Source organism: Numenius arquata, chromosome 7, assembly GCF_964106895.1.
Source record: "Numenius arquata chromosome 7, bNumArq3.hap1.1, whole genome shotgun sequence".
NCBI classification, from domain to species: Eukaryota; Metazoa; Chordata; class Aves; order Charadriiformes; family Scolopacidae; genus Numenius; species Numenius arquata.
The window spans coordinates 15,121,530-15,144,278 of NC_133582.1; the positions used below are offsets into that span (position 1 = coordinate 15,121,530).

Below are 22,749 nucleotides of genomic sequence, written 5' to 3' on the forward strand. Positions count from 1 at the left end.
CCTCTGCTACCTTGAAATTTTGTTTTATTTTTTCCCTCTGTGGAGTTATGTTGGTTGCTTCTGTCCCCACTTAAAAATAACGTGTTGGAAGGAAACACTGGGTAGGAGGCAGCATTTTTAAACCTGTTCTGTAAGGGATTTAATGTACACTATTGAACAATATATCTCATCACCTCTGCACTTTAGCATATATTTAGCATATATTTCTACAGCCGTATGTAATGGTGCCTCAAAACACGTCATGTAAGGAGTTTCAGCTTGTATCCCCAGATGAGTTGGGGACCAATGTGAGCCAAGATACCCATACCATGCCTTGCAGGAGCCAAGGTCAAGGCAGGCATTCCTGCACTAAGCTAGACTTCAGGAAACCTCAGGAGTTCAGAAGTTAAATTTCGCTGAGAACTAAGTAACGTAAATCAAATAAAGGGCAAATTATTTTTTTTTCCCCAGAACAATACAATGGTCTGGTTGTATGTGCCTTAAACATGAAAGTAGCAAGGGAGGCTCTAGATAACAGGGGTGATGGGTCGGGACAGGGAAGGGAGTGGGAAGGTGGGAGCCTCTTTTTTCTCACCTTTGTCCAAGGAGTGGAGCTGTAATGGAGGGTCTCACTGGAAGGGTGATGGGTTTGGAAGATACATGTGCAAAATCTGGAAAGAGCTTTCAGTTTTGGGTGCAAAAAGCCATCTTTGTTTGAAAGTGGTCTTGGGAAGGAGCAGAGCGAACAAGGCTATCATAATGCATCTTCTCTTCCTTGGCGTGCAGTTGTCACGAGAGATTTGTAACTCTTTTCTTGGTTCATTGTTCCCCAGCTAGTGTGTACTCTCCATTCAGTGGTGCCAGAATTAAGATGAAGCCTGCCCGTTTCAATAAGGCGGCTTTGTTGTCCAAATGGCAGCACTTGTATAGAAACTGGATTGATTCCAGCAGAGCTTGCACGATACACTGCAAAACTGTTGTCATATGATCCTTTTTATTACTAAGGAAAAGCCTGTTCTCAAAAAAAAGACAGACTAGTCCTTTTTTATTTTCTGTTTTGTTAGGGAGAAAAAAATCACCAGAAAATTAATTCTATTAATAATTAGCTGCAAATTTGAAAACTGTGCCTAATGATTGAGTATAATAAAGAGATCAGATTAAGTGAAGTGACATTAATGTAGAAATATGATGGAGCCCTATCTACTTCATTTTATGTAGCAGCAGCCTTGATTAATCAACTCAAAAGTGTAAGTAAGCACGGAGCATTCCATCTTAGCATGAAGGGGTGGGAGGTGATGGCATGAAGGGGAAGGGGGAGATGTTGGAGTGGCACAAAGCGCTGCTGTGTTTTCTGAAAAGTATGTTTCTCTCACCTACCTGCGTTTCCTCAAGATGTGGAAAAGAGACAGCTTGCTCTAAAAAAGCTGTGTGAGAGAGCGAGCATCTCTTGATACTCTGAGTTCATATAGCACCAGCGCTACAAGTCCCTCATCCAGGCAAGGCACAAGGTAGGATGCATCCTTATGAGAAAGACATTGACTGCTAATGTCTGCTAGTGCTAATAATGGAAATTGCTGTTTCAACTCGAAGTATTTTATTCTCTAAGAATTTTTTTCTCCATGCTGGAATAAAGCATCTAGAAAGAGAGCACTTCTTATCAACTAGGGTCCAGGTGTTGGATTTGAAAAGAGAATTCTCCTTCCTTTATTCTTTTTTTTCCAGTCATATGCAAAAAATAAGTGAACACATTTTGTTATAATAATTGATACTATTTGTTAACCAATAAATGCTATTAAAAAAATTGTGTGTTAACACTGGGGTAATGTGAGGAGAAATCTCCCTAGGTCTAGATGAGTTTTACTAGATGAGTTTATTAAAGTGTCATTGTTACTTTTTCTTTAATTTATTAGTGCACTTTTGTCTTAAGGTACACTAAGAAGCCTCACTTTGCGATGCTTTGTGACTTATAAACTGTTTAGCTTGTCTTTTGCAGTAATGTGATAATATTTGTATAGGTTTTGGTAGCTGCAAAATGTAATTGAGTTCCTAGCACATACAGAGTAGAATTAATAGATTTTAAAGCTGGAGGGACCCATTATTCCATTGTCTGACGTCTGTGTGACATACAGGACATCGAATTACATCTAATAATTCCTGCATCAAGCATATAAATTCCAACTGAGCTTGAGGGTACTTTAAAGGCATCCAGTTCTGATTTAAAGACTTCAGATAATGAAGCTCTTGGAAGTTTTTCCAGCAATTAATTACCTTATATTTAGAAGAAGTTTGATACTACTTTTCCACTCTGACTTTGTCAAGCCACTGTTGGGGTTTTTTTTGTATTCTATTTTCGTGTGCTAAATTCAGCTGATGTCCACTGTCAGAGATCTTTGCTTAGTGAAGGTACATATGTCCAGGTCACCTTGTAGTCTTCTCTTAGATAACCTGAATCAATTGGACTTCTCCTGCCCTCCCTGAAAGGTGTGTCTTTTGGGGCTTTACTCTGGTAGTCCTTTACTCTTCTTAATATCATTTATGTAAGTATTGCTCGTTATGTTTTGGGGTTCTTTTTTTCTATTACAGACACGTTAAGCTTTTTGAAATAATGGAATTCTCTAAAACCCAATTTGTTGTTCCATCAAGCTGTAGTTCCACAAAGCATAACTTGTGTTTGGTAGGTGTGGAGGGCATGTGTTGGTGACTATTTGTGCATTGAGTGACCGAGGAACTGTTTATTTTTAGCTGCTCCAAGAGTCGGGAGGGTTATAGGGTAGATAGGTGTGCCAGGTGATGTGATGAGAGACAAATAATCACGTTTTAGAAAATTCTCTCTAACCTCTCTCCTCCATTCCTTCCCAGGCTGAGAATAATTATCTGGAGATTGATAGTCCAGCATAAATTGTAGATCTAACAAATAATAATAATGTGTAGTGAAGGCCAGTCAAACTGCCCTCTGTAGTGTCAAGTGTTGTGTGCACCAGGTGATGAATAAATTGCTTCTCACAGCCAGGGACTCAGGATCTTTGCATTCAGTTTGATTGTGAAGCTAAAGGTACAAATGTGCTTTCCTTTTGCTCAATAGCCTGCAGTGCTGCTACTCCACATGTTAGCGTCTGCTCCAGAGCATTCCTGCAGTCTTGATGGGAAAATTAGCTCTAATCTACAAATTACTTCTTTTTCCTAATTGTGGCTTTTTCTTGCTTTAAAGATTTTTGTTTACATGGGACATAAAGGAACAAATACTATTTTATACAGTTAGTGAAATCCAGTAGGCAGAGGTTAATGGAGCAGGCTTGGTGGATGGGCTTTTTACAACACAAAAATCTCACCTCTGCTCTACAGAGTCCCTGAGATGCTGGGAGCAGGAGGGATCACCCTGTGCCATCCCTCCTTTTAGCCTCTTCTCTGGTGGACCACTTGTGGTTACTAGGCTACAGGGACCACTGGTCCCACTGAGGGTGGTGAAATTTATCATGATGGTTCTATATAGCAGTAGAAATTAAATGAAAATTTGTATTTACTGTTGGGTAGACCAACCCGTTCACTGTGAACTGCAAGGTGAAGTACTATTGGTCACTTCTTTATCTTGCATTACGGTAATTTGTATGAATAAATTAAGTGCATGAATAATATCCAGGAAGGACTTACAGGGATAAGTATGTTACTGAACAGAGACATTATGGATGAATATATTACTGAGCAGAGACATTTCAAAACTCTACATTATATGTTCATTAAGGTGCACGCTGCCCCTTTGCTCTGCAGATTTAACTCTGAGGCTTGGAGCATCCCGCTGTTGCACAGACATGTCAAGGTCAAGTTTGTTTCCGTATCTCCTTTACCTCTAGCAGTCACGGGGTGGGCACCAAGTCTAAATCCATAGCCAGTGGCCCCTGTAGAGTCAGTGGAAAGAAAGACAAGGTAATCTCTCATACCCATCTTATTGACAGCTGAGGCAGTCGAGACCCCTCGCTTTGTACGGACACCTGACTTTTGGGTGGCCAAATCTGCTGGTAGGAGGGGACCTTTTCCCATGTTGATCTGGAGTTCCTGGAAGCAGAACCCTCTTTGCATACCTGCCTTTGCAGAGTCTTTCTTTGTAGCTTGGCATGAAGCTGTGCCCTGGGGGACTGGGGACAGGACTGGGGACAGGAGCTCTCCTCTGCCTTTTCTTCTCTCAATACCACCTGAAAAGTGCTTGCAAAGACCTTCGTAGTATTTGAGTCTTTTCTCTTAGTCCACAACTATACTGGTCATATCCATCTTTGTAACGGGACCTTCTGTGGAAGTTCATATGTATTAGGATTTTTTTTTCATAATAAATTCTGTAGTCACTATTAGGTTTTTGTTGGGTTTTTTGTTGGTTTTTGTTTGTTTGTTTTTTAATTCAATTTACTTTGTGGATTTTTGTTCGCTTGGCATTGTAATTGAATATATCCCTTATGTTAGGGTTCCAAAACCTCCACTTCCCTCTCTACACCTTTCTGTAGGGAAAGATAGAGTTTTTTACCTACCCAGATGTACTAAGTGTTTTATTTTAAGTAGAAATGATGTGGGTCTTCAATTCCTTTTGCTGTATTCTTGATCCATTTCCCTACTCTGCTGTGCATGTGATGAAGAATTCGGCCTTTTGTAGATGCAGGAGATGAAGCTCTTTTAAAACCACCAAAGCTTCCATCCTCCATTTCCCGCTGCTTTTTGTTTGCCTGTTACTTTGCATGGCAGTTTGCATGGGGAAGTAGCGCTGAAGCTCTTGAAGAGAAGGGAAATGGTGAGCTCTGGCGTAGCAGAGCTGGTTGCAGGAGGCTGCAAGCCCTTTTACCAGCAAGGTCAGCAGCATGTTGGGAACCTCATCTGCCCACATGGGCGGGTAAAAAGCCGGAGGAGACAGAGTGTAGTATAATGTGGTTGTTTTTTAACAGATGTTGAAGAGGGAGCTGCTGTTTGTGTCATGTCTGGCTTCTGTTCCTTGAAGGTTAGCCATGGAAAGGGAGGTGCTTGCATCCACTGATGGTTACAGCGCTGTCTCCACGCAGGGAAAGGTGTAGACGTCTCTCATTAGCAGGCCACTGGAAGCTCCATGACAATTTTGGTTTGCTTCTGTCTTAATCCAAATCCACAGCTTTCCAAGTACGTGGCACAGGGGAGGTTACTACCGGTCACTTAGCAGTTTCCAAGTTCGGTGGAGCTGCCATGTAGCACTTATTAAGAGCATGGGAATATAGCAGGTAAGCCGAGTAAATGGATTAGCCGTAAGCAGTCCTATTGTTGGCACCGCCTGGAGATGGGTTGTGAACCAAGCAGTTGTGTCTTGCAAGCGATATTCTTTCATCCCCCGATTACAGAAGAGCAGCATAAATAGAGTGGCCTACATTGAAATGATTCCTGGAGGAAAGAGGCATTTAAAGCCAGGGACGGTTAGGAGTACTTGGAGCAAAGTGTTCAACCATAATACCCTTTCCAAGAAGGAGGGGAGGGGGAGAGGGGAAGGAGCATTAAGCCAAGTGTCTCTCTGTCCATCTGTGAATGCTTGAGATGTTAGGGACAAATGATTCCTTCGAGGCATGCAGCCCTGCTGTTGTCTTTAGGACCTTCATGGAGTAGCTTTTACCTTTAACTATTTTTAGTGGTTGGCTACTATTGGCTTGAGGGGGAGTTACATGAGGAAGGTCGCTTAAGAGGACGCCTTTGTGTTTTATTAACAAGACTGGTTGGGGAGGGGTAGAAGCATCTTATGCTTCTAATGGTTCATGTTGACGTGTTTAGAGAAAGCATTGGTCTGCAGCACAGGAATAGCTAATAAAAATCATGGTTAGTCCCTGTCTAGGAAGGATATTTAGACTTTGAGCCCTCTCTTCCCTAAACACAAGAAAACGTGGGTTGCCCACCCACCCACACTGTGCGGTGGCAGCCAGGCTGTGCATGGGACACGGGAAGGCTGGCCGGCCGGTGTTTGTCCCCAGGCAGAGCACCGGCTCTGGAGGGCGAGCTCTCCTTTCCCCTGCTCTGTGGCTTGCTTTTCAGCAGAGCAACTAGTGCAGGTTAGTTTTCACTGAGATACGGCATGGTATCTTGGTGGTGTGTTTTTGGTGTCTCCTCCCAGCCTCCTGGCAGGGTTTGCAGCATTGCGAGTGTGTGACGGTGTGACTCGCCACGATCAAAGGAACTCGGGAGGCTTAGGGTTGGATATTTATGCATTTGTTTATTACCTACCATTGTCACTCATATTATCCATGATTACTCTAACTGAAAGAGCTCGGGCAAACACAGTCACCTCTGCAGTTTTCCCTGTCGTGTCCTCTGCACTCCCAGACTCACTGGGGGGAAGTGGTGTCACCTGGAGCTGCCTCCTTCACACCAGCTCCTCTGGGCACTGCTGCATCCCCTGAGATGAGTCCACCCAACAAGGGCGGCGTGTGCCCAAGGCACTCTCTTCGGGCAAGGGAGGAGAGGGTCCTCCACATCACAGCTCACATCTCTCAAGGAAATTTGCTCCATTCCCCACCTTTCCCGTACCTTAGGTACCACTTAGATACCACAGGTATCTAAATCTGGTCTCTTTAGGTCAGAAAAAAGACTTCTTCCCAATCCTAGCACCAGTCTCACCTTTCCACCTGGGTACTACAGGAATGGGACTATAAATACACAAGAGGTTCTGGGCAGTTCCCGTCCCACCTTCCTCAACTTCTCTCCACCTGCCCCCCGCTCTCATTTTTTTTTCCTTTTCTATTTTATTAAGCTAATGGGATTTTGAGCTGATGGCAGGTCTTTGATGAAGATAAAAAGACATTTGCTATTGTGTTCATTAAAGCCCCATGTAAGCTAAATGTCTTCGATGCAAACCCCATAGTTTGAAGTGTCCTGCTGTTTTTGCCAGGTGGAGCTGCGGGATTTAACACAGTTTTATCTGTGTTAAATAGATAGAAACAATCTTTATCTGCAGGCAAAAAAAGATTCTTGGAGATAGAATAAAAACTCAGATGCTTTGTATGTGGAGACTAAGGCTGTTGAGAGAACATGTTACGTGTTAGAAGATCGCAGGGACAGCCTACCTCTGGGACTTGTCCTCTCCCCAGTATAAACCCTATTCTGCAGAGATTCGGGCATAGACATCTGTGAGTTGGTTGGGGCAGCTGGGGGGAAGCATGCATCCAGAAAACATGCATATTCGGGATCAACTCTTCCTCTCCTCCACCTCACCCTCCATTTGTGTCCATTGTCAGGGACTCCAGAGCGATCTGGGTCTGTGGCAGACTTGTTTCCACATGTAAGTGGAACAAATTTTGCAATTTCTTCAAGTGCGTATCTATCTTTTGATGTTTCTCCCACTGAGTAATAGGATTGAAAGTCAGAGCAGCGATTGAAGCCAAGTTAGAAATAGATCCCTCTTCTGACACCTCTCTGTCCCAGACCTGGCACGACGGGCAGCCCACAGCATTGCCCTGACATTAAGAGGGCCCACCGGTGGTTTTTTGGAGGCTGTGTCTTCTACGGCCACTGCCACAGGAGGTGACAGGCTCCTTCAGCAACTCACGTTCATGAAACTCCCTAAGAAAGCTCTCTGTTGGTGCGAGATGGAAACAGGCTGGGTGTTTTCTAGTTTAGCTGTTAGCACAGACAGATGTTAGGGTCAGAAAGAACCATGTAGCTATGTACCATATCAGTTTATCCAAACCTTCCTATATCAGGTTGGAATCTGCTGGAAATGCAGTGCAGTTTTTAGAAAGACATCGACTTTAAACTATTGGTCTAATAGGATTACTCATTTTCTGATGCGTTTGATTTTAAATCTTTGTAAATCTCCACATGGCTCATTTCCCCCTCAAAATTATTTTTTTTTCCACATGAAATATTCTGCAGTTATACCAAACAGAATTCATATTTAACATAGCATGGAAATAATGTAATTTGAGTATGTCCAATTTTCATTTGGTTTTTTTTTTATTTAAAGGATTTCTATTAATGCAGATCTTAAAATACCATGCAACGTAGTCTGTAAATACAGGCATGAAATGACTGCGCCACTCAGCTCCCTGCAATTCGCCAGCGAGGCTGAAGAGCTTTCTCAGTGCCTTGCAGCAGGTCAGAGGAACTACTTCAGCTGCATTCTTTCGCTGCCATTTCTGTGATTCCGCATTGCTTCCACCGTAGGAATGATGAAGTGGTATTTCACATAATTTTGCTCCTTTGGCAGTTCTTCACAGGGAACTTTGTGAAGCTGCAGTGATCCATTTGAACTCCAAGCGTTGAGCGTGTCAAAGAGTTGGTACGTGCCATCAGTTTTGGCCTCATTTTACATGGAGAATTGATGAGTTTCATTTCAGGAATGTTAATCAAGCCATTTGAGTTCAGGTATGAGCTCTTTGCATAACTGCCTGTCGTCGAGGGAGCGAATTCACGTGACCCTGGTCTGTCCCTCCTCACTTGTGTCACTTCTTTTTCTCACCGCAGCCCTGCTCCTAGTTTATTCCATAATCTAGATTATGGCCGAAGGCAAGACCTACATAAGCATATGGTGCACGTTGCACGTTGCATTATCTCAAGTCATGAGGGTGTGATTAATGGGCTTAGGGTTTTAATTTGGCCTGTTGTACTCTCGTCTCTCTCTCCAGTGAGGTTGCAAAGCCTGACCAGTGACTGCTGGGTGCGCACACCAAGTGGTGCGGTGACACTAATTTCCTTGAAGTGCTGGGTGGCTGCTGGAGGTAGACCTCTGCTGAGAGGAGGAAGAGGAGGGGGGCTTGTTTCAAACTGGCCAGACGGTTTTAGATGGCATTGTTTTGTCAGATCCTAGTGTCTCACAGCAGCTCGGTCTCTGCCTTCTGTGTTCCATGGAGAGAGTGGGTGGTCTAATTAAAGGGCCGCATTAAATGACAGCAGTTCCCTGTCAGGTATCGCTCGGCCTCGTGGAGCGGTGTAGATGCTGCAGGTTTGTAGGAGGGAACTGCTCCCGGTGAACTTGCTATGATGGGGTTCCACAGATGTGTAAATTCTGACAAAGAAAACACATAGGAGTGGAACCAGGGGATAAAATCCTCCCTGCTTTGTCAACACCATTAAACCAGAAGTCCATTCTGCCTTGTGCATTTGTCATCTGGAATTTGAAGAAGGGCAGTTGTACCTACTTCATCAATTTTGGTGCATAAAATGATTTGTTAGTGCAATACATGGCTGTCCAGGAAAAATAGGGTAGGCGTCTGCCCTGCACAAATAGCAAGAGGGACTGGCTGGCCTGGCAGCTCTCTGTGCTGGAGACGGGGGCTTTATCATGCTGTTTGGCACAGTGCGAGAGGATAAGTAGATAAAAGCAGCAGGTGGAGAGGCTCCTGTGTCTACACCAGATTCGAACCAAGCATTTTATTCCAGACTAGATTTAGTCTGGTCCTTTGGACCAAATGTCCCCACTGCATATGTGTGTTGAATCTTCCTGAGGAAGGAAAGTGGAGAGGGAGGTGAGATCTCTTCTCCCTGGTATTCAGCGATAGGGTGCGTGGGAATGGCTCAAAGCTGCACCAGGTGAGGTTTAGACTGGATATTAGGAAGCATTTCTTTACAGAGAGGGTTGTCAAGCACTGGAACAGGCTTCCTAGAGAGGTGGTTGATGTCCCAGGGCTGTCAGTGTTCAAATGGCATTTAGACAATGCCCTTAATAACGTGCTTTAAGTCAGCCCTGAATTGGTCAAGCAGTTGGACTAGATGATTATTGTAGGTCCCTTCCAATTGAAATAGTCTGTTTTATTCTACTCTAATCTGTCCAAGCAACCACTTGCCACCTCATGAACGAAGTCAGGATGCAATAGGAGGGATGGCCAGAGGGGTTTGCTTCAGAACTTCTCTGGACCGCTCACTCGTGTTGACACAGCCAGGGTGATCCTAGGTGGAGGCTTGGGAGGTCCAGGTTTCCTTTACATCTCTGGCACCGATGGGCGCTGCGTGGCTGGTGGGAGGCCACTGTACCTTGGACTGCCCCTCGTGCTTCAAGCAGGGTGGTGTGAGCTCTCCGAGTGAAAACTGGTTCATTGTATATAAACTACACTCTATTGTGTGTGTGTTGTGGTGGGAGATGGTGACCCTGCACCATACTCATCTTTCACTTTGTCATCTTCGCTGCTTTCACAACAAAACCCACATTTCATTCATAAAATCTTGAACATGTAGCCCTGAATATGGAAGATGCTTGTCAAGGTATGGTTTGCTGTCAGCCATGCTGCCTCAATGATGTTTCAATGGCAACAGAAAGATTTGTGTTTGCTTGCAGTAACTCAGAAGGAAACAAAAGGTGAAGCTTCAGTTTCCAGCCAGCTTGCTTAAGGTAGTGAAATTAGCTTTAGAGATACAGAAATTGAAGTTGTATCTATTTTATCCATGGTGCAGTGTTCAAACAAACTAAATTAGGAGCTTTGTTTGTGGACTGATAGTCAAAATTCTAAGTTTTTATTTATCTTGGAAAGATCTAATGGTTTGTTTTTAGTAATAACAATTCTGCTAATTTTTATGTTAGGCAGCCAAATGTTGTTGGCTTAGATATCTGTGTCCCTCAGAACTGCTGTTTTTAATTTTTGGATTTGGAACAAACCCAACATCCTAAGTTAAAAGCAAAACTTTTCTCAGCAGGTTGAGACAAAAAGGAAAGTGATTGTATCACAGAATGTATGTGCTTAACAGCTGAGGTTTTTGATTCCATGGTTACAACAACAAAACCAAAAAACCCGTGCATATAGCCAGTTGATGATTTTATTGTTCAAGTTGGATGGCCTTTCTTAAAATGAATTTTCATGGACAAGCAGGAAAGAATGTATTGCTGTACTTGTGCAACTGAAGTTTATGAAATAGGATTGGAAAAATACACAGAATAATTGGGCACATCCTGTACTTAGTGAATCACCGAGCTAGTGCAATAAACATTGCTGCGTTCGGGAATTTAGATCTATACGCTGCTTTTGCCAAGAACTTTGGGAATTGCCTGGGATCACAGATGATCTGCAGCACAGGCTACCTGAACTCTGCTCTGTGCAAAGTTTCTCTTCTTTCCATATTTTGTGTTATGAGGTAATTTTTGGTTTCGTGACACAGGTGTTAGTCCAATTCTGTGACACCTCGCATCTGCTTAGACTAAATTGGTGAAACTTAGGAGACAAAGCAGGAACTGTATGTAGCAGGACCTTTGCAGGCATTAGTATGGTAAGGGAAAAAGGTTCTTGAGCACTGCTGTACGTGGTCTAACCAACATCTTTCTCAGAGTCCTTTGTCTTCAAACATAAAAACAAAAGCTACAGACATTTGATAGCTTCAATATTGTTTGCCAGATAAGAGGGATAAACTTGTGAACATGTTTAAGAAATTACTGAATTTCCAGAAAACAGGCTGTTATTTAAGGGACATGAGAACCATTACGAAGCCAGAAACAAACACAACATCTAAATCTGCTCTTGAATATGCACGTGGCTCTTGCAAATTCTGAGCGAGCTGCACATGTACAGGCTTAATGGGATCCTGATGGAAACCATCCAGGGCTGGAGTCTGGCTCCTGGTGAAAGTAGGACTGCTGTCTGGCTAGGACTGACGTTTGGGTCTCAGGCAAACTGATGGAGATGTTTTCTTCCCTCAAGGAAATCTGCGTTTAATCGTCAGCCAGAAAGACAGGATGGCTTGTGTGCAAGGCTTTTGCAGCATTGCATGGTGTTAGCTCTGGGCTTCTTCCATCTTTGTTACTTACCCAAATCACGATAGTCCTTTTAAGGGGAAACTTTGCTATTGACAGCAGAGGGAGTGTACCAGGTGTAAACTGAAGGCTGTATTCCTGTTCTTTCACCCCACGAGGACAACTGCCATCCAGGAGATGAAAATGGCCTGCATTTCTGTTACCATTGAATTACTGTATCACCGCAATTTCTAGGTTAGCAGAATTTCTGGAGGTTAAACTTTAAAAGCGTAGCCTTTTTTGTTAAAGATGTAGCCTCTCTTGGGGGAAGCGAGAAATGGATTCAACCAGCAGAAAGTGCTTGCTGGTCTTCTCGCCCTCCTGGATAAAAACCATAACAGTTCAGGACATTCCTGGGGAGGGAAATCAATTTTCTGCACTCCTCAATGCAACGCAGATGCAGCTGTGGCCGTACGGTAAGTGAATAATTCTGTGGCCATCATTTTAATGATGAAACTATTATGTGCTACATTGCCCATTCAGGCATTTTGTTTTCTAATTCTCTACCCCTGGTTCCCAGAAACATGAATAATGAGGCTTTTAGCGGAGAGGTGGAAATGCTCCCTGAGACACACCGCCAGGGTAGGACATGCTGTCAGTTGACACTGTGGATAATATTAGGGATACAGGGGCATAATTGGCTTGAACTTTTGATCACCTCTAAAATTAAATCCAAAGCTTTTTTATCAAGTTCAGATAAGGTCCCTACCTCTAGTTGACTCCCATTAGAGCTCTGTCCTTCTGTGTAGCTTCTGGTGGTGTCTCTTTCCATCTGCTTGGGGTTTAAGGTGGGAATGGCAGCACGTTGCAGATGCAATAGCTGAACCCTGGCCTACAAAACCCAGCGAGCTCAGACGATAAGGAAAGACAGTTTTTTACTCCAAGAGCTGCCTTTCCCACATCAAGTAGATTTGCATCAGACAATTGCATGAATCAGATCTTGATCTTCATTACCATAAAATACAGCAAGGAAAATCCCATTTCTGAGAGTCTTTCTACTGTACACAGATCCAGATGTAAAGCACTACTCTGTGCACAGCAAACGGGACTTGTATGTATTTTATTAATGTAAGTGTAATGTAATTATTCTCTTGTCCATCTGGCAGGTGGTGTTTTCATTAAGAAGTGAATAATCTAAGCTATAGACTCTGTAAAGGGGGATGAGTATGGAGGAGATTCAGGTCATCTGCTGTGGGACCATAAATAGAAGCTAACAAGGGAGCCCTTGCTGTCCTTGTCCACTAAAACTGAAAATCTGTTGCTTTTATTTTTCCTTCAGCAGACTGCTTGCAAGCTTAGAAGCTAGTCTATTAGTGAAATCTTTTCACCATCATGCAGTTTAACTCCTCATTTATGGTAGTGGCTGTAGGCACAGTGTGAAAAAATAGGTGTTATATAAGAGAATGAAAATTAAGTCCTTATATAAACCACTATGCATAGGAAGATAAGATTAAAATCACGCTTCCGGAGGTGCCCGGTATGTCTCTGCGTGCAAAGTACTGTTTGAAAAAAGAAACATAAATTACTTAAGGGTTTTTATTCATGTAGAAGGTCCTGATTGAAAAACAACCAAACCAGAAGAAAACACATACAGAAGAACAACAAGCCTGAACAGTCCTCCAAAAAATTTTGAGAAGTGTGGTGTGTGGAGCTTTCTAAAGGAAATTTGGTTGCTCTCTGACCATCTGTGTGGCATCTTCTGTTTCCAGACAAAGTTTTCTGATGTCCACATGGAAACGGGAGCAATTTCCTCTTTCCATGTCCTAGCAAGACTTTTCTTGGCACAAGTGACAGCGCAAGGCCTAGTTTGAGTTTTGCCCTGGAAAGATATAAATATCCTGGCCCTATCCCAGGAACATTCAAGCAAGGATTAAGTTTTATTTTTTATCTGGTAACATTCAGGGAAACCTATCAGGGTGACCAGGCTGGGAGGGGCATTCATTTAGTAAAGCCTGTAAGTCAAGAAGAAAACCGAGCTTTTTAAAAGTTCTTATTATTTTTTTATTCTATCATTTTAAATTTGGGAAAGGATGCTGAAATGATGCTGAGCATTGTTTCTTTGTGTATGGTGTAGGTATCTCCAGGCAGAAGATTAGAGATTGTTGTTGCCCTTTTGTAAAGGCACAGATTTCCATTCAGACAGGCTTGCTTGCTTTCCCAGAGGATCCTTCTTATTTTCCTTCCCAGTAAAGCTCAGGTTCAGATGCTGGTCAGCCAGGATGGAGTGTGGAGGCTGCTGCACCACCACTTCCAAGGAAACACCTCCGAGGGTCCTTATCACCCTGGCTGCAGATAATGAGAAACTGAAACCAAACCTGAGCAACAGCCCCTTGAAAACAGCTCTAGAGGCTGGGTGCCAAGCAGTTTAGCGCTGTCTGAAGGTGCCGGGGTGATCCCTTCTCATTAAGGTTGCTGCTGAGCTGCTTTCTTTTGCGGGTCCTGAGAATACTTGAAAGGAGACATTTATTTAACTACTGTGCGACTTAGTACAAGAGCAATGGGAGGAGGAGCAGTAAATAGAGCATCCCAGGCAAATGGTGAGCTACAGCTTTGCCAGGCTGTAATAAAGCACAGGTGACCCTTTGCCAAACATGCTCTTTCCTCTCTATTTAAATATGTTACTTATCCCCCCCAAACTTCATGAGATGTTATCTGGAAAGGCTCGCTGTGCGGATCAGTCTTTACCCTAAGCCTCCTTTGATACAGTTTGCTTAGGGGGGAGTTCCTCGGTTTCTGCAGGAGTCAGTGATCTCAGTGTTGAACAGTTTTATTGTTTCAAACGAGGATCTGCTGCTCTGAGTGCATCAAGCCTCAGTCATTTGTATGTATGTGTGAAGGTCAGTGGGCTTGTCAGATACCCTATTGTAAATCCTGTCACTAAATCAATTTCTTTTAATTAAAAAAAATGTGCTGCTCTTCAGAAGAAGTGCACCCTTTCATCTGGACAAAACCCATTATATTCCAACACAAATACGACAGCCGTGAGCTCTCCGCTAGTCTCACGTTGGCTGCTTGTCCCAGCTGGTGCGTTCGTGGTTTAGAAATCTTGGTGGTCAGAGGGGGCTGCATTTTCCCTTCCTCTGAAGCAGGTGGCTACTGTTATTATTCTATCACCATCTAACTTTGCAACGTCAGAAGCAGGAAAAAGTCAATAGCAGAAATCAGGTAACCAACAGGTGAGAGATGTTCATGCCCCTGCCACGGTCCCCCCGGTGCCTGCACCAGAAGCACGCAGAAGTCTGACACAACGACTAAGAGAAGGACAGGATTTTGCATTCATTTAGTAATTCCCTTGGGGTTACACTCTTAGATGACTTAATGACTTAGTGTATGCCCCGTCTGGAAGATAAGCAGGCATAATTCATTGCAGGCAGGTCATTCATCCTTTGAGATAACCAGCAACTACACGCCATAGGGAGCAGGGAGATAAAGATACTATACATCAGCAGCAGTAGTTCAAGGTTTCAACCTCTCCGCCTCCTTCTGTGACCCAGAAGTCATTTGCAGTTGATTATTCAGCCATTTGCTTTCTTTAGAAAGAAATACACTGGCAGCAGTTGGCTGGAGTGAGTACATTTTCCATTCTGCCCGTGCCTTGCCAGGCAGCCGGAGCATATCTCTACCTGGAAGTAGGCATCCTCGTGTCGCTTAGAGGCTTTATGGCTGCGCTAAATGCTGGTTTTGAAAACTTACTGTAAATGGATTCTAGTTTTTCTGGTGTTATTTAAATGGTGGCTGTTGTTCACCTACTGCTTGGAATGCTTGCACATTGTTAATTTTCAGTTTCAGTCTGAGAGAATCTTTTAGGGGTCCAGTTTATATGTTAGTAATATGTATGGTCCAAACGGAGCCATAAAGAGGGTGAGAATGCATATATAAAATAGTATATGATATTTCTTTATTTTCTTGTAAAAATAAAATTACTTTCAGTGTCAGCAGGTACATTTTAAAACTGAAAGTCACAGAAACCCACACTGTTCCTAAGCCAACCAATATTAGGATCAAACATATGATGTGACCTCTCCCAAGTTAATATTCCCTTCTCCAAAAATCTGCAGTCCAAAAACAGATTTCTTGAGATATCCTGCATTGCAAAGTTAAATGATTAACTCAGCAGGTGCCTTATGATGACTAACTCTCAGTGAAATATTTTTCTCTTGTCTACATGCACAGCAAAAGAAACAGCAAGTACAAGGCTTTTGATACGGACAAATGATGGTCACGGTGTGATTCACAGTCTGTGATGTTGCTTTGTTTGAGGAGGAGGGGAGGGAGAGAAAGAGAAGTCTATTTTTGTTTGTTTGTTTTCTAATTACTTGAGCTATTTTTTCTTGACTCAGCAACTCTGAACAGTACATACTGTACTACTGTAACTGGCAGTCAGGGCTGGGAAGTCGAACGATGGTAATGATAAAAGTAAATATCCTGCATTCTCAGAGGGATTAGGAGGAGATGGAAGAATTAGTCTCATTATCATTTTGTGTGGTGTCACAGTCCCTTTCTGCAACAGTGCTATCCTGTATGTAATCTTTAGACCTGTATTTCTCAAGTGAAGTACTAAAAACAAACAAGAAATCAGAATAGTTTTATTTGAACATATTTTTTGCATTTACAAAACCCACTTGTTTAAATGATGAAGACGTTCATCCTGCACAAGAAACCATGCTAGAAAGAAAACGAAGGAGTCTTGTTTTCAGTAGTGCTTATGACCTGTTTAGGGAGTGTCTTAAGGGTGGAGTGGAGAGTGATTTTGATTGACATCAAATAATTTTGATAATTGTCATGAAAAAATGTGATTGACATGAAATACCCCATACCTCATGATGCTTTCCTGTCAGTCTGCATGCGGTACACGAGAGTTGTACTCGTGGCACACCTTCGCTTGGTTGTCTCATTCAAAACAGTCTGAGTCTCAGCTTCCAAGGTGAGCCCTTAGTACTTTTGAAGGTGTTGTGTTTGTGTTTTCACGTAAAGAAACACTCAAGCCTGTAATAGATTGCAAGGGATTCTGTGTGCAAGGGGAAGAAGTGCAGCCTGTGGACTGCTTTGTGCAAGAGGGGATGCTCCCTAACGCACCTGTCATCTTTGTATTCTGTGCCAACTTGCTTCATTAATGCAAGACATTCACATGTCAGGATATGTTTAATAAAAGACTTTCTGGCTCCTTGGGGGAAGACCCTCACTTTAGCAAGAGTTGTTCACTAGAGGTAGTTGGGTGTGAATTTTAAGCAGGATATCCAGGCAGAAGAGTTGGTGTCGATGGTTGCTAGGGAGCAGATTCCAGAGACCTTCTTTCAAAGATGCATGGCCCCTCAAGAGCTGAGAATTGAAAACTGTTTCTTACCCTATCTTACAGGCTAAAAGCCCTGCACAGCATGTTATTTTCTTTCCAACCTGCTCTTCTGAGAAGTTTCAAGCAATGAGGAGACTTTGTGGAAAGAGAGTGGGGTTCTTGGGAAGGAACAGCTTCCCACCCAGGTTCTTGCATGGATAGCAGCTCCCATCTGGTTCCTTTTTAGAGATTGCTGTTACAGATTTTGAATGTTTTATTCCATGCTCTTGTTTCCAGTGTTCATCACGGTACTAGAAAACCTAAATGTGTCCTCTTGCAGCCATTAATTACGTGATAATAGCCATGTCCATTTTAAAGCCTGTTCTTTTTTCCAGACAGGGTTACCTGTGGATGGCATTCTTCTGTGAAGGAATAGGACTTCACATTTGCTATTGCTGGCTTTCCCTTCTTCTCTGTTCCTTACCATACTTTTTTTCAGTTCAAAATGGTTCTCTGTGATTGTAATTGTACTAAATACATTCGATAATGCAGAAGTGACCTATTTTGTGCACAGTTTAGCTGATTCTGCAGTTGCCTGTAGGGTTTCCTAGGAATGTTCTTCAGCTGCTCCTTGGCTTATGAAAGCCCAATAAGTTAAGCATGGCCAGCACAACATACTGGAGGCAAGGAAAGGTCAAGGTAACAGCGGAGGATGAGCCATACAGGCAGGAATGGGTTGGACCGAGTGTTCATAAGGCAAGGTGGAGGCCTCTGGAACAGATTGGGAGGACTAGAGTAGATGCCATTAAACGTATTAAACTGTTGGAAGTCCTTTGTACAAGTTTGTTAATACTCCAATGACATGTCCAGATATTGTGCCCCTGTAGGCTCAGTGGTTAATGTATGATGCTTCTGGCATCTGAGGTACGTATTCAACTATAAAAAAATAGATGAGCTGGGACCCATTACCATAAACACTGTCTGCAGTGCTAGTCCTGGTAACAGATTGTTCCGTGCCTCATTAAAAAGGAGATAGCACTGTCAGAGGAGTCAGTGCTTCATTTTGCCGTGTTTGCTACATAATCAGTTAATTTTGCTTAATAGCGAATTGCGTCACAGATGTGCAAAAGGGCAGAGTCACTTCACTTTCTGCATAAAGCCTCCACTCTGGTGCAGCTGAAATTTTCATGGGGTGTGTTAGCAGGCGAGCTGACCTCGGCCGGTGTCCCTGCCTCACCCCCTTCTAGGGTTCTCCCAACAGTGTTCTGGCCAAGCTCCATGCTTGGAAAGAATCAGCCTACAGGCTCCTCAGACTAGAAGTTGGACATAAATGTTTATGAGGGTGGTCATTCAGTGTCTGCTGTGCTTGTGTTGGTTCTTTGTGGGTTTTTTTGTTTGTTTAAATCTCACATAGGGCGCAGTCAAGAACTTCCCACTTTTCGCTTGGAAGTACTTCAGTCCCCGTCTTTCATCTAAGCATTACTTAGAATATGACAGTTAGTATTACTGATTTCTAACGCGATGAATCCAAATATGTCTATCTTAATGTAGATCTTTACATTTTACTGCCTTTTGAGTGCAGCTTTTGGGAAGATTATTAACAAATCAAATATGGTAAGACAAAATATGTAGAGAAGCTGAGTTTACACCACTGTTTAGGGACAGATTATTAAAGATTACAACTCAAGGTTTTAGAAGATCAGCATATTACACAGTAATATGGCATATCCAACAATTAGTGCTAATTGTGTACTGCTTAAATTTGTAGTGAAACTGGATATGTGTAAATGGTTTTCTTCAGATGAAAATTAATATATTCAAAATGAGTAAGTATATTCTGTACTCACATATCCCAGTCTGAGAGTATTATTGGGATCTAAAAAGAAATGAGTTCATAAACTCTGTAGTGTAGTACGAACATCTTGGGTTTTTTTTAAAAAAAAAGCAAACATGCAAAAAGTAATATTAGATGTGTTGAGGGCCCGTTTAGAAGAATGGGTAGACGTGATTGAGTTCATCTTTCTTCAGAAAAGCAGGCAAGAACCTGCTTGAATCTAAATGTGCTTAAGTTGTGTTTACTTTAAGAAATACTTAAACAGGTTTGAAGTGTATCATCCGCACAAAAGATTTTCCCCAATAAAGACTTGCATACGCATAAAGGGAGAAAGGTGCTTCAAAACTTAAGTATGATTATAGATGTAGGCGATGGGCTTGATTTTAGAAGAACGTGAAGGAAGTTAAGTGCGCATACCTAATTGAAATTCAGTGAGTCTGGAGGATCTAATTGTCTTGGGTCCCTCTGAAAGCCTCGACCTCTTTTAAATGCTAACAACTGAGGGAGGTGCTGGCTCTTCTGATCTGATTTCACATTAGCACACCAACACCTTGCTGGGTGTTTCTCTCCAGATGCCCAGTGTGAGAACCTAACTCTCTGTGTATGGTTCCTCCAGTGTTGCCAAATACTAGTGATCCTTCGAATGTTATTGTGAACTAAAAAACCACATCAAAATCACAGTGTGTTTACAAACTTTAGTATTTATCACCCAGGGAGAACTGCAGAAGATAAAGGGGGGTGTGTGATTCAGTTGCAGTGCTATGAAGTTATGAGCAGAAGAGCCTTTTGGAAATCAGCAGGGTCAAGTTGAGATTTTTAATTAATAGGTGCCTTACCTGGCCCCTACCTTAGTCCAGGCACCCTACACAGGGAGATTTGGATCTAAATTTTGTATTTTGCCCTTTTTCCACTTTTGAAAGATCAACCAAAACGTTAAAGAAAATCCTTGAATTTGGGGTGCTTAGGCTGATTCTATCTGAAGCAATGACTGCAACTTCCCAGGGGATGTTCCCATGCTCACTGAGGCTAGCTTCATCTCAGGACACAGAGAGGAGCACTACTTCTGACAGCCACGTCTTCCACGGCAACATAAGCTGACCCTAAGAAGGGCTTTGGTTGTCCTGTGTCCTCCCTCTTCTCCCCGCATCCCCCATGGTTTCCTATTTCCTCCCTTTCTTCACCAACATCAATTCTTCTGCTGTTTAGCAGGTCAGTTCAGAGAGCTGATCTGGCCAAAATCTGTCAGGAAGAAGAAAAAAAAGAGGACTGTGGGCAACCTGTTCAGACCAGTGCCACCCAACATGAGCCTGCAACTCAAATTGTCATGGTAGAGCTGTGTGTAGGCAGGCAGCTCTCTACACAGGAGTGGGAAATGATACACCAGGAGAAAATCAAGAGTATTTTTACATAGGACTGGTTACCCACTCATGCAACCACCTAAACATCTCCAGAAAATCTTGAGGGCCAGTTCAGGGACAGGCCTGGGCAGTGGGAGAAGAGACCTGCTTGAGGCAGCATTGCCTCTGAAGGACCTGTTCCTCAAAGCTTGGCTTTCACCCTGCTTGGCAGGTACGTGTTTCGTGGCTGTAGCAGCAGAGATGCGATGCTGCTGCAAACATATGCATTGGGACACGAAGATGAGTGCCGTTAAAGAGAAAGGGAAGGTTTGGGGGTGACTGACTCTTAGGACAGTAGGATAGGACTCTCGTTAGCGTGATGCATCCGGCAAGGGCAGCCAGCCCTGATGCTTGAGTTGTGTGGCTGTGGGTAGCCAGTGGCACATGCTACTTCCAAATGGCAAGTTGCTCAGATCAAGGGGTCTTGTGTAACAGAGCCTACAGCATCTCTGGGTTTCCTTTTATTTTATTTATTTTTTTTTTATTAAAAATGACTGGCAGCAATATGCCCTCCTAAAGTTGGCATACTTCTCCATTCACTCTTCCACTTGCACGTAGACACATAGAGTCAAACTCGCACAGCAGCCTGTCACATGCAATTTGTATTCTTTGTTTGAGAAGCAGCCTATAGACAAAACCCGTTTGCTTCTCCCTTTTGTTGCATTAAGCTATTACTGAGGGGATTTCGGAGGCGCGGATGGGTTAGGCACCTGATTTCTGCTGACTTGAGTAGGAATCAAGGCACCTACTACTGCCTCTGGTGACTGAGAATCTCCCCACAGGTTTTGGCTCGCTGAAAGCTTCTTCATTTTGTTTGGAAAAGGATGAATAAGTCTTTAAATAGGGAGTGCGTGCTCGTTGGAGGTGAAGGCCTTGTCTTGTTAAAGCTCTTAGTATGCAAGCTAAGTAAAATGAAGCCTTAAATGCTAGGACTGGTAGCAGCTTCGTTACGTGATTTTTTTTTTTTTAGTCACATATTTCCACTGCTGGGAGTGAGGCAGACGGCCAGGACTTTCTGCTATCCTGCCTGGTTCCTTCTTTTGTTAAATTTTGGTGATGGTGGAGCTCCACGGGGCTACTACACCAGGCTGGCTTCTAGCATGGGTAGCGTTCACCGGAGCCTGGGGACAGAGGTTTGCAGGCAGGAGTTTGCATACAGGGACTCTTAAAGCTGGGTTCGTACCTGTGCTCTCTGTGTGATGGCTTTTCCTTGGGATCTCTTTCTGAGCCTCACGCCTTTTCCCGGGTTGTCTCCTGGAACACCAAAGTGCAATTTCTCAATTACTTTCGGTTTTGATTAACAGAGTTAACCCTGGTTATTCTATTTATTGGGGGGACACAAACTGTTAGATGCATGAGGAGTTTGCAAGTGCTGGAGAAATAACACCACACAGGTAATAGCAGGTTTTGCATAGTTAGTAGGTTTCAAAAGCTCACACCAAAGCCTATTTTTAAACAGAGAAGCACTTTGAAGGAAACCAAAAACATCTAACATAGTACAGTCTGCACTTTCTATCTCAAATCTTTTCCTGTCTCTTTATAGTAGCCAGGCCTTGATATAGCATAAACACCATAAAAACTTAATTTTCCCTAGGTGCTGTTATGTTTAAATCAGAGTAAGTTAAGACATTTAATAATTTAAAATTGCGCATGCAGTATAATTGCGTTTCTGTTTTGCTGTCTGCGGCTGGGTTTAACACCCAGGCATCTACAGGAGTCCTCTGCATCATGGGGCATGTTCTGCTCTCGCTCTGCTTGCCGAGCTCCCGCTGGCATGAGACAGAGGTCCTGTTAGAGCCGCCAGAGAGACCAAGATTCTACCTTTTTTTTTTTTTTTTTTTAAATAACTGCTTATTTTCTGAGGTGCAAGTTTGGATTTCCCAGCGCTGACATGGAGGTTAATGGTCAGGATCCCAGTTGGCGCTGCACGGCCATTTCGGCACCCGCTGCCCAGGGTGGTGGAGTGGGAACAGGAGGTTCTGCCCACTTTGCTCCCACAGGACACCTACAGAGTTCATCTGCCTGTGAGCTTGTTTGCACTCACTCCTTGAACAATGTACGCTGTGTGCATTGTTTGTTGTTCAGGCCTTTAGTCAAGCAGAAAGGCAACTTTTCGCACTTGCTTTATGCCAAAAGCAGTGGAAGTGTTTTCCCCATGTCCGTAATTGGACTCAGTAATGAGTTTAACCATTTGATTCCTGCTGTAAAGTAAGCTCGGGGGAAGGGGTAAGGTTTAAAAATGTTTGTAGTTCAGACATACTGAAATATATTTCCTTCAGCTTTACTGGGAGGTGCATAGATATTCTGGGCAGTAAGAACTACAGGGGAACTTGCAGTGAAATCTTAGGCAATCATTAGCGTGGATGATTTTGATATGTAGATTAATATACAACAAATAATACATGTTCTGGTTTTAGAACGAAGGCTATAATTCAGCTAAGAGGCTTGATACAGAACAACTGAAGCTAAGATCAAAACTGGCTCTCTTCTTTATTCCTACAGCTTTTCTAACCTTTCTTCCGGTTATTTGTTGGGCTCTCTAACAATGCCGGTGGAAAAATATAAA

At 43.0% G+C, this 22,749-nt stretch overlaps 1 protein-coding gene across 2 annotated transcripts in view; it reads left to right on the forward strand.

Annotated features, from left to right (window-relative positions):
- The window catches only part of FOXO3 (forkhead box O3), a 95,345-nt gene that overhangs the window by 31,495 nt on the left and 41,101 nt on the right, over positions 1 to 22,749 (forward strand). The window lies entirely within an intron of this gene.